We start from the raw sequence: 7,691 nt of genomic DNA on the forward strand, positions 1-7,691 counted from the left end.
ATCTGGGACACTATTACACTGTTGGTGGAGCTGTGAACTCATCTAACCCTTCTGGAGAGCTATTTGGAACTATGCCCAAAGGGCAACAAAAATGTGCATACCCTTTGACCCAGCAATACCACTACTGGGTCTATACCCTGAAGAGATGATGAGAAAGGATAAAAGCATTACTTGTACAAAAATATTTATAGCAGCCCTGCCAATCTCATCTCTTTTGTTTGGGCCATTATCACACCTTATTGACAAAAACCCCCAAAATAACCAAAAACAAACACAAATAGTCCATTTAGAAGCATTTGTGGTGGACAATGGAAGGCCCAGATTCATCCTACTCTTGTTTGCTGATCCACATCTGCTGGAAGGTAGAAAGAGATGCCAGGATGGAGCCTCCAATTCAGACAGAATATTTGTGCTCAGCAATGATCTTGATTTTCATTGCGCTGGGGGCTAGGGCTGTAATCTCCTTTTGCATCCTGTCAACAATGCCTGGGTACATGGTGGTACCACCAAACAATACGGTATTGGCATATAGATCCTTATGGATGTCAACATCACACTTCATGATGGAGTTGAAAGTAGTTTCATGAATTCCACAGGATTCCATACCTAAGAAAGAAGGTTGGAAGAGAGCTTCTGGGCATCAGAACCTCTCATTGCCAATAGTTATAACCTGCCCATCAGGGAGCTTGAAGCTCTTTTCCTGAGAGGAGCTGGAGACAGCAGTGGCTATCTCCTGCTCAAAGTCTAGGGCGACACAGCACAGCTTCTCTTTGATGTCATGCACGATTTCCCTTTTAGCTGTGGTAATGAAACTGCCCCCTCTCTCAGTCAGAATCTTCATGAGGTAGTCTGCCAGATCACAGCCAGCCAGATCCAGAAGGAGGATGGCATGAGGAAGGACATAACCTTCATAGATGGGCATACTGTGGGTCACACCATCACCAGAGTCCATCACAATACCAGTGGTATGACCAGAGGCATATAGGGACAGCACAGCCTGGATGGCAATGTACATAGCTGGGGTGTTGAAGGTCTCAAACATGATCTGAGTCATCTTTTCTCTGTTGGCTTTGGGGTTCAGGGGAACTTCTTTGAGCAGCACAGGGTGCTCTTCAGGGGCCACACGGAGCTCACTGTAGAAAGTATGATGCCAGGGGCAGAGCCAAGATGGCGACAAGAGCAGATTGTGTCTTAGGCACTCTCTCATGAATCTTCGAAACTAAGGGCTTTAACAAGAGACAGAAGCCACAGAGGGACCCAGTGAGGCAGTTCTCCTACTCAAGGTGACCTGGAAAAGAGCAGAAAGGCTCTGCTCCCCAGGGTTGGAGGGGTGGCCCGCCAGAGCTAAAGAACTTCAGCCTCCCGGAGGCAGCCCCAGGGCGCTGGGAGCTGGGGCTCACAGCAGCGGGGGAGTTTCCTGAGCTACACCCTGGGGAGCAACAAGCACAAATTGGGGGAACAGCTGGGGCCCTTTGCCAGAGCGAGCATGTGAAGTCCAGCCCTCAGGGCACACAGCTAACAGCATGGCCATTGCACTCCAGATCCAGGAAACATAAGCAGGCAGAGCTGGTAAGCAAGAGCCCCCAGGGCATGAGCCCATTGAGCTGAGGGAGGGGAGTGAAGAGAGACTGCAGAGCTCTGTCCTCTGGCCCTGGAACAGGATTCTGAGGCTCTGAATACATTCAGATTCTAATTGCAGTCTAGGCCCCCCCCCCCCCCCCCCCCCCCCCCCCCCCCCAGAACAGCAGCGGCCCTGCAACCTCAGCCCTGTAGGAGAGGGGGTGCATATCGTCATTCACAGATCAGGAGGGAGTACAGAGCCTCATACACTGAGACCCTTGTGGGAGTGTCCCAAAAGATCAGGAAGCACCCCCAAAACAGGCTTAGGCTGGGAAAATGAGCAAGCAGAGAAAAAAGAGGAACATCACTGAGAAATACATTATCTATGATCCCAAGAAGGATCAATATACTCAGTCTGAAGATGAGGAAGCACAAGCTCCTACATCTAAAGACTCCAAGGAAAACAGAAATTGGGATCAGGCTATGACAGAGATCAAAAATGACTTTGAAAATCAAATGAGGGAGTTAGAAGAAAAACTGGGAAAAGAAATGAGAGAGATGTAGGAAAAACATGAAAATGAAGTCAGCAGCCTAGTCAAGGAAATCCAAAAAAAAATGCTGAAGAAAATAGCATGCTAAAAACCAGCTTAGGTCAAATGGATAAAACAGTTCAAAAAGTTATTGAGGAGAAGAATGCTTTAAAAAGCAAAATTGGCCAGATGGAAAAAGAGATAAGAAAACTCTCTGAGGAAAACAAATCCTTCAGACAAAGAATAGAACTCAGGGAGATTGATGAATTTACAAGAAATCAGAACTCATTACTTCAAAACCAAAAAAAATGAAAAATTAGAAGAAAATGTGAAGCATCTCATTGAAAAAAACAACTGATATGGAAAACAGATTTAGGAAAGATAATTTAAAAATTATTGGAATACCTGAAAGTCATGATCAGGAAAAGAGCCTTGACATCATTTTCAAAGAATTACTACAGGAAAATTGTCCTGATGTCCTAGAAGCATAGGGCAAAATAGAAATGGAGAGAATCCACCAATCCCCACCAAGAAAGAGATCCCAAAAAACCCCACCCCTAGGAATAATTATAGCCAAGTTCCAGAACTCCCAAATCAAAGAGAAAATACTACAAGCAGCCAGAAGGACACAATTCAAATATCGTGGAGCTGCAGTCAGGATCACACAGGACTTAGCAGCAACTACATCAAAAGCTCATGGGGCTTGGAATATAATATACCAGAAGGCAAAAGAGCTTGGAATGCAACTGAGAATCAAATACCCAGCAAAACTGAATGTCCTCTTCCAGGGAAAAGGATGGACTTTCAATGAGCCAGGGGAATTTCAACTGTTCCTGTTGGAATGGCCAGAGCTGAACAGAAGGTTTGATCTTCAAATACAGGACTTAGGTGAAGCATAGAGATTGGAGGAGAGGAGGAAAATATGAGGGACTTAATGATGATGAACTGCATGTATTCCTGCATAGAAAAATGACACTGACAATACTCATATGAACTTTGTCAGTTAATAGAACAGGTAGAAGGAGCTTTTATAGTTGAAGCACAGGAGAAAGCTGAATTTGAAGATAAAATATGATGTAAAAATGGAGTCAATAGAAAAAAGGGAAATGTAATGGGAAGAAGAAAAAGGAGAGGGGGAATAGGCCAAGATATTTCATATAATAAGATTTTTCTTTATTACAATGAGCTATTGCAATGATATGGAAGGAGGGAAGGCAAGGGGGAATGAGAGAATCTTTGCTCTCATAAGAGGTGGCTAGGAGCGGAAACAGTATATATATATATACACTCAATGAGATATAGGCAATCTGGAGTAAGGGGGGGGCCCGGGGGAAGGGGGGGAATGTGAGTGATGGAGGAGAGGATGGACCATGGGGGGAGAGTGGTCAGATATAACTCATTTTCTTTTTTACTTCTTGCAAGGGGCTGGGATTGGATGGCCTGTTTGGGACCATAGGGCCAGATAGATGCTGGGCCTAAGGGGTGGTAGGGGGCTTGGGGCCTCTTGGCACCAGGGCTAGGGATCTGTCTGTTGTGCCACTCAGCGACCCTACAGCAGAGTCAGAGTGAAAGGAGAGAGAAAACATAGTACATGGTAGTGGAGAAATATGAAAGAAGGGAGTTGCAATCAGCAATGGCAAGGGTGGAAAAATATGGAAGTAACTTTTGCGATGGCCTTATCATAAAGAATGTGATCCACCCATGACAGAGTTGTTGGCTTTGGAACAAAGACTGAAGCACATTTTTTATTATTATTATTTTTGGGGGTGGTGCAGGGCAAATGGGGCTGGGTGACCTGCCTAGGGCCGCATAGCAGTGATCGTTGGGTGTCTGAGGCCAGATTTGGACCTGGGTGCTCCTGGCTCAAGGGCCATTGCTCTGTCTGCCACCCAGCCACTCCTTATTATTACTATTTTATTTTATTTTGTTTTTTATCTTTTTTTGGTTTTTGCAGGGCAGTGGGGTTGGGGTGGTTTGCATTTCACACGGCTGGGTGATTGCTGGGTGTATGGGGCTGGATATGGGCTCGGGTGCTCCTGGCTCCAGGACTGTTGCTCTGTCCATTGCGCCACCTGGCCATACCTACAATTACTATCAATTTTTTTTAATTTTAATTTTTTTCTCTCCCCTTTACTTTATCACTCAACGAGTCTATATTTTTGGGGGGAGGGGTATTTTGTTTACTCTTAAACGAGAATATTTTATTAATGTTTAAAAAACATTATTTGTACAAAATGAGAATAAATATTAAATTAAAAAAGAACTAGATGCCCTGAGAGAAGTCTGATTTCCAAGATAAACAAAAAAACTGGTTGAAATTTAAAAGATTAAGAGTCATTACCCAACTGACAAATAATGGGCAAAAGCACATAGTTTTCAAAGGAAGAAATGTGAGCTATCAAGAATTATGAAAGAAGATTTTAAATTACTAATAATTAGAGAAATACAAATTGAAACTACAATTGTGGTTCCACCACACACCTATCAGTCTGGCAAAAACAGCAAATGTTTAAGGAACAATTGGTTACAATTCTATATGTACTCTATGGAAAAATAGGGGAAGACAGAATTCTGCCTAACTCTTTCTATGGAACCAATATGGTGTTGATACCTAAACCTGGAAAAATTAAAACAGAGAAAGAAAATTATAGACCTATCTCACTGATAAATATAGATGCAAAAATCTTAAATAAAATCTTAGCAAAACAATTACAACAAGTTATCACTAGGACAATATATTTTGACCAAGTAGGAATCAACACAGGAATGCAGGGTTGGTTCAATATTAGGAACACTGTTGATATAATCAGTTATATCAGTAACAAACCTATCAGAAATTATTTGATCATATCAATAGAGGGGGAATGAGGGAATCTTTGCTCTCAACTGAGGTGGCTAGGAGAGGAAACAGCATATATACTCAATGGGTTATAGGCATCTGGAGTAAGAAGAAGGGGGGGACAGGGGGAAAGGGGGGATGTGAGTGTTGGAGGAGAGGATGGACCGTGGTGGGAGAGTGGTGAGATATAATACATTTTCTTTTTTACTTCTTGCACAGGGCTGGGATTGGATGGCCTGTCCAGGACCATAGGGCCAGGTGGATGCTGGGCCTAGGGGGTGGTAGGGGGGCTCAGAGCCTCTTGGCCCCAGGACCAGGGATCTGTCTGCTGCACCACTCAGCTACCCTACAGCAGAGTCAGAGTGAAAGGAGAGAGAAAATATAGTACATGGTAGTGGAGGAATACGAAAGGAGGGAGTTGTGATCAGCAATGGCATGGTGGAAAAATATGGAAGTAACTTTTGCAATGGACTTATCATAAAGAATGTGATCCACCCACGACAGAGTTGTTGGTGTTGGAACAATGACTGAAGCAAATTCTTTATTATTATTATTATTTTGGGGGGGTGCAGGGCAAATGGGGCTGGGTGCCCTGCCAGGGTCCACATAGTAGGGTGACCATTGGGTGTCTGAGGCCAGATTTGGACCCAGGTGCTATTGGCTCAAGGGCAAATGCTCTGTCCACCACCCAGCCACCCCTACTATTATTACTATTTTATTTTATTTTGGGTCTTTTTTTTTTTGGTTTTTGCAGGGCAGTGGGGTTGTTGTGGCTTGCATGTCATACGGCTGGGTGATTGTTGGGTGTATGGTGCCGGATATAGGCTCAGGTGCTCCTGCCTCCAGGGCTAGTGCTCTGTCCATTGTGCCACCTGGCCATACCTACAATTATTACTATTATTTTTTTAATTTATTTTTTCTCTCCCCTTTACTTTATCGCTCAAGTGAGTCTATATTTTTTGGAGGAGGGGGTATTTTGTTTACTCTTAAACAAGAACATTTTATTAAGGTATAAAAAACATTATTTGTAAAAAAAAATGTGCATACCCTTTGATCCAACATACCACTCCTTGGTCTGTACCCTGAAGAGATGATGAAAAAGGTTAAAAACATCACTTGTACAAAAGTATTCATAGCAGCCCTGTTTGTGGTGGCAAAGAATTAGAAATCAAGTAAATGTCCTTCAGTTGGGGAATGGCTTAGCAAACTGTGGTATATGTACGTCATGGAACACTATTTTTCTATTAGAAACCAGGAGGGATGGGAATTCAGGGAAGCCTGGAGGGATTTGCATGAACTGATGCTGAGTGAGATGAGCAGAACCAGAAAAACACTGTACACCCTAACAGCAACATGGGGGCAATGATCAACCTTGATGGACTTGCTCCTTCCATCAGTGCAACAATCAGGGACAATTTGGGGCTGTCTGCAATGGAGAATACTATCTGTATCCCGAGAAAGAACTGCAGAGTTTGAACAAAGACCAAGGACTATTACCTTAAATTTAGGGAAAAAAAGCCCTGATATCTTATTGTCTGATCTTGCTATCTCTTATAATTTATGTTTCTTCCTTAAGGATATCATTTCTCTCTCATCACACTCAATTTGGAACAATGTTTACCATGGAAACAATGTAAAGACTGACAAACTGCCTTCTGTGGGGGTGGGAGGTGGAGGTAGGGGTAGGGAAGTAAGATTAGGGGAAAAATTGTAAGACTCAAAATAAATAAAATTTTTAATAAAAAACAACATAAGTATGATGCCAGATCTTCTCCATGTCATCCCAGTTGGTGACAATACCATGTTCAATGGGGTACTTCAACGTCAGGATACCTCTCTTGCTCTGAGCTTCATCTCCCACTTAGCTGTCTTTCTGGCCCATACCCACCATCACACCCTGATGCCTTGGGTGGACAACAATGGAAAGGAAGATGGCCCAAAGGGTGTCATCTCCTGCAAAGCCAGCTTTGCACATGCCAGAGCCATTGTCAACCATGAGAGCAGCAATGTCATCATCCATGGTGAACTTGTAGGTGGCAAGTCTAAACCCTTACAAGAGAGAAAGGTGGTGGTGCTGCACCTGGGGGCAGGGGGAGGCAAGTACACACTGGGTGGAAGAACTCACAGCTCCAATCAATTTCATCTTATTGTATAGCAATTGTTTTTTTTTTGTTTGTTTGTTTTTTTTGTTTTTTTACCTTTTCATGTGTCTCCTGAGCCTCTTGTTTAATGTCCATATGTTCTGCTTAGCTCTGGTCTTTTCATCATGAAATCTTGGAAGTCTCCCATTTCATTAAATGTCCATCTTTTTCCCTAGAAGAGAAGGGTCAGTTTTGCCAGGTATTGGATTCTTGGCTGCATTCCAAGTTCCCTTCCTCTTCAGAATATCTCATTCCAGGCCCTTCAATCCTTTAATGTTGCTGTGGCCAGGACCTATGTAATCCTTACTGTTGTTCCTTGGTATTTAAATTTTTTCTTTCTGGTTGCTTGTAGAATTTTTTCTTTTATCTGATAGTCCTGGAATTTGGCCACAACATTCCTTGGTGCTTTCATTTTAGGATCTCTTTCCAGAGGGGATCAATGTATTCTTTCAATAATTATTTTGCCCTCTGGTTCTATGATATCAGGGCAGTTTTCCATCACTAAATCCTGTATTAAGTCCAGGCTTCCCCCCCTCCCCCTTCAGTGTACTTAGGAAGGCCAATAATTCTCAGCTTCTTCCTTCTTGATTGGTTCTCGAGGTCAGTGGTTTTGCGATGAGG

The 7,691-nt window shown here is 43.2% G+C and overlaps 1 pseudogene; it reads right to left on the reverse strand.

The window, feature by feature from the left end:
- Positions 1-286: 286 nt before the first annotated feature.
- LOC141511466 (actin, cytoplasmic 1-like) lies at positions 287-6,949 on the reverse strand (annotated as a pseudogene).
- Between the last annotated feature and the right edge of the window lie 742 nt (positions 6,950-7,691).

The sequence above is a fragment of the Macrotis lagotis genome, chromosome 2, assembly GCF_037893015.1.
Source record: "Macrotis lagotis isolate mMagLag1 chromosome 2, bilby.v1.9.chrom.fasta, whole genome shotgun sequence".
Taxonomy (NCBI): domain Eukaryota; kingdom Metazoa; phylum Chordata; class Mammalia; order Peramelemorphia; family Peramelidae; genus Macrotis; species Macrotis lagotis.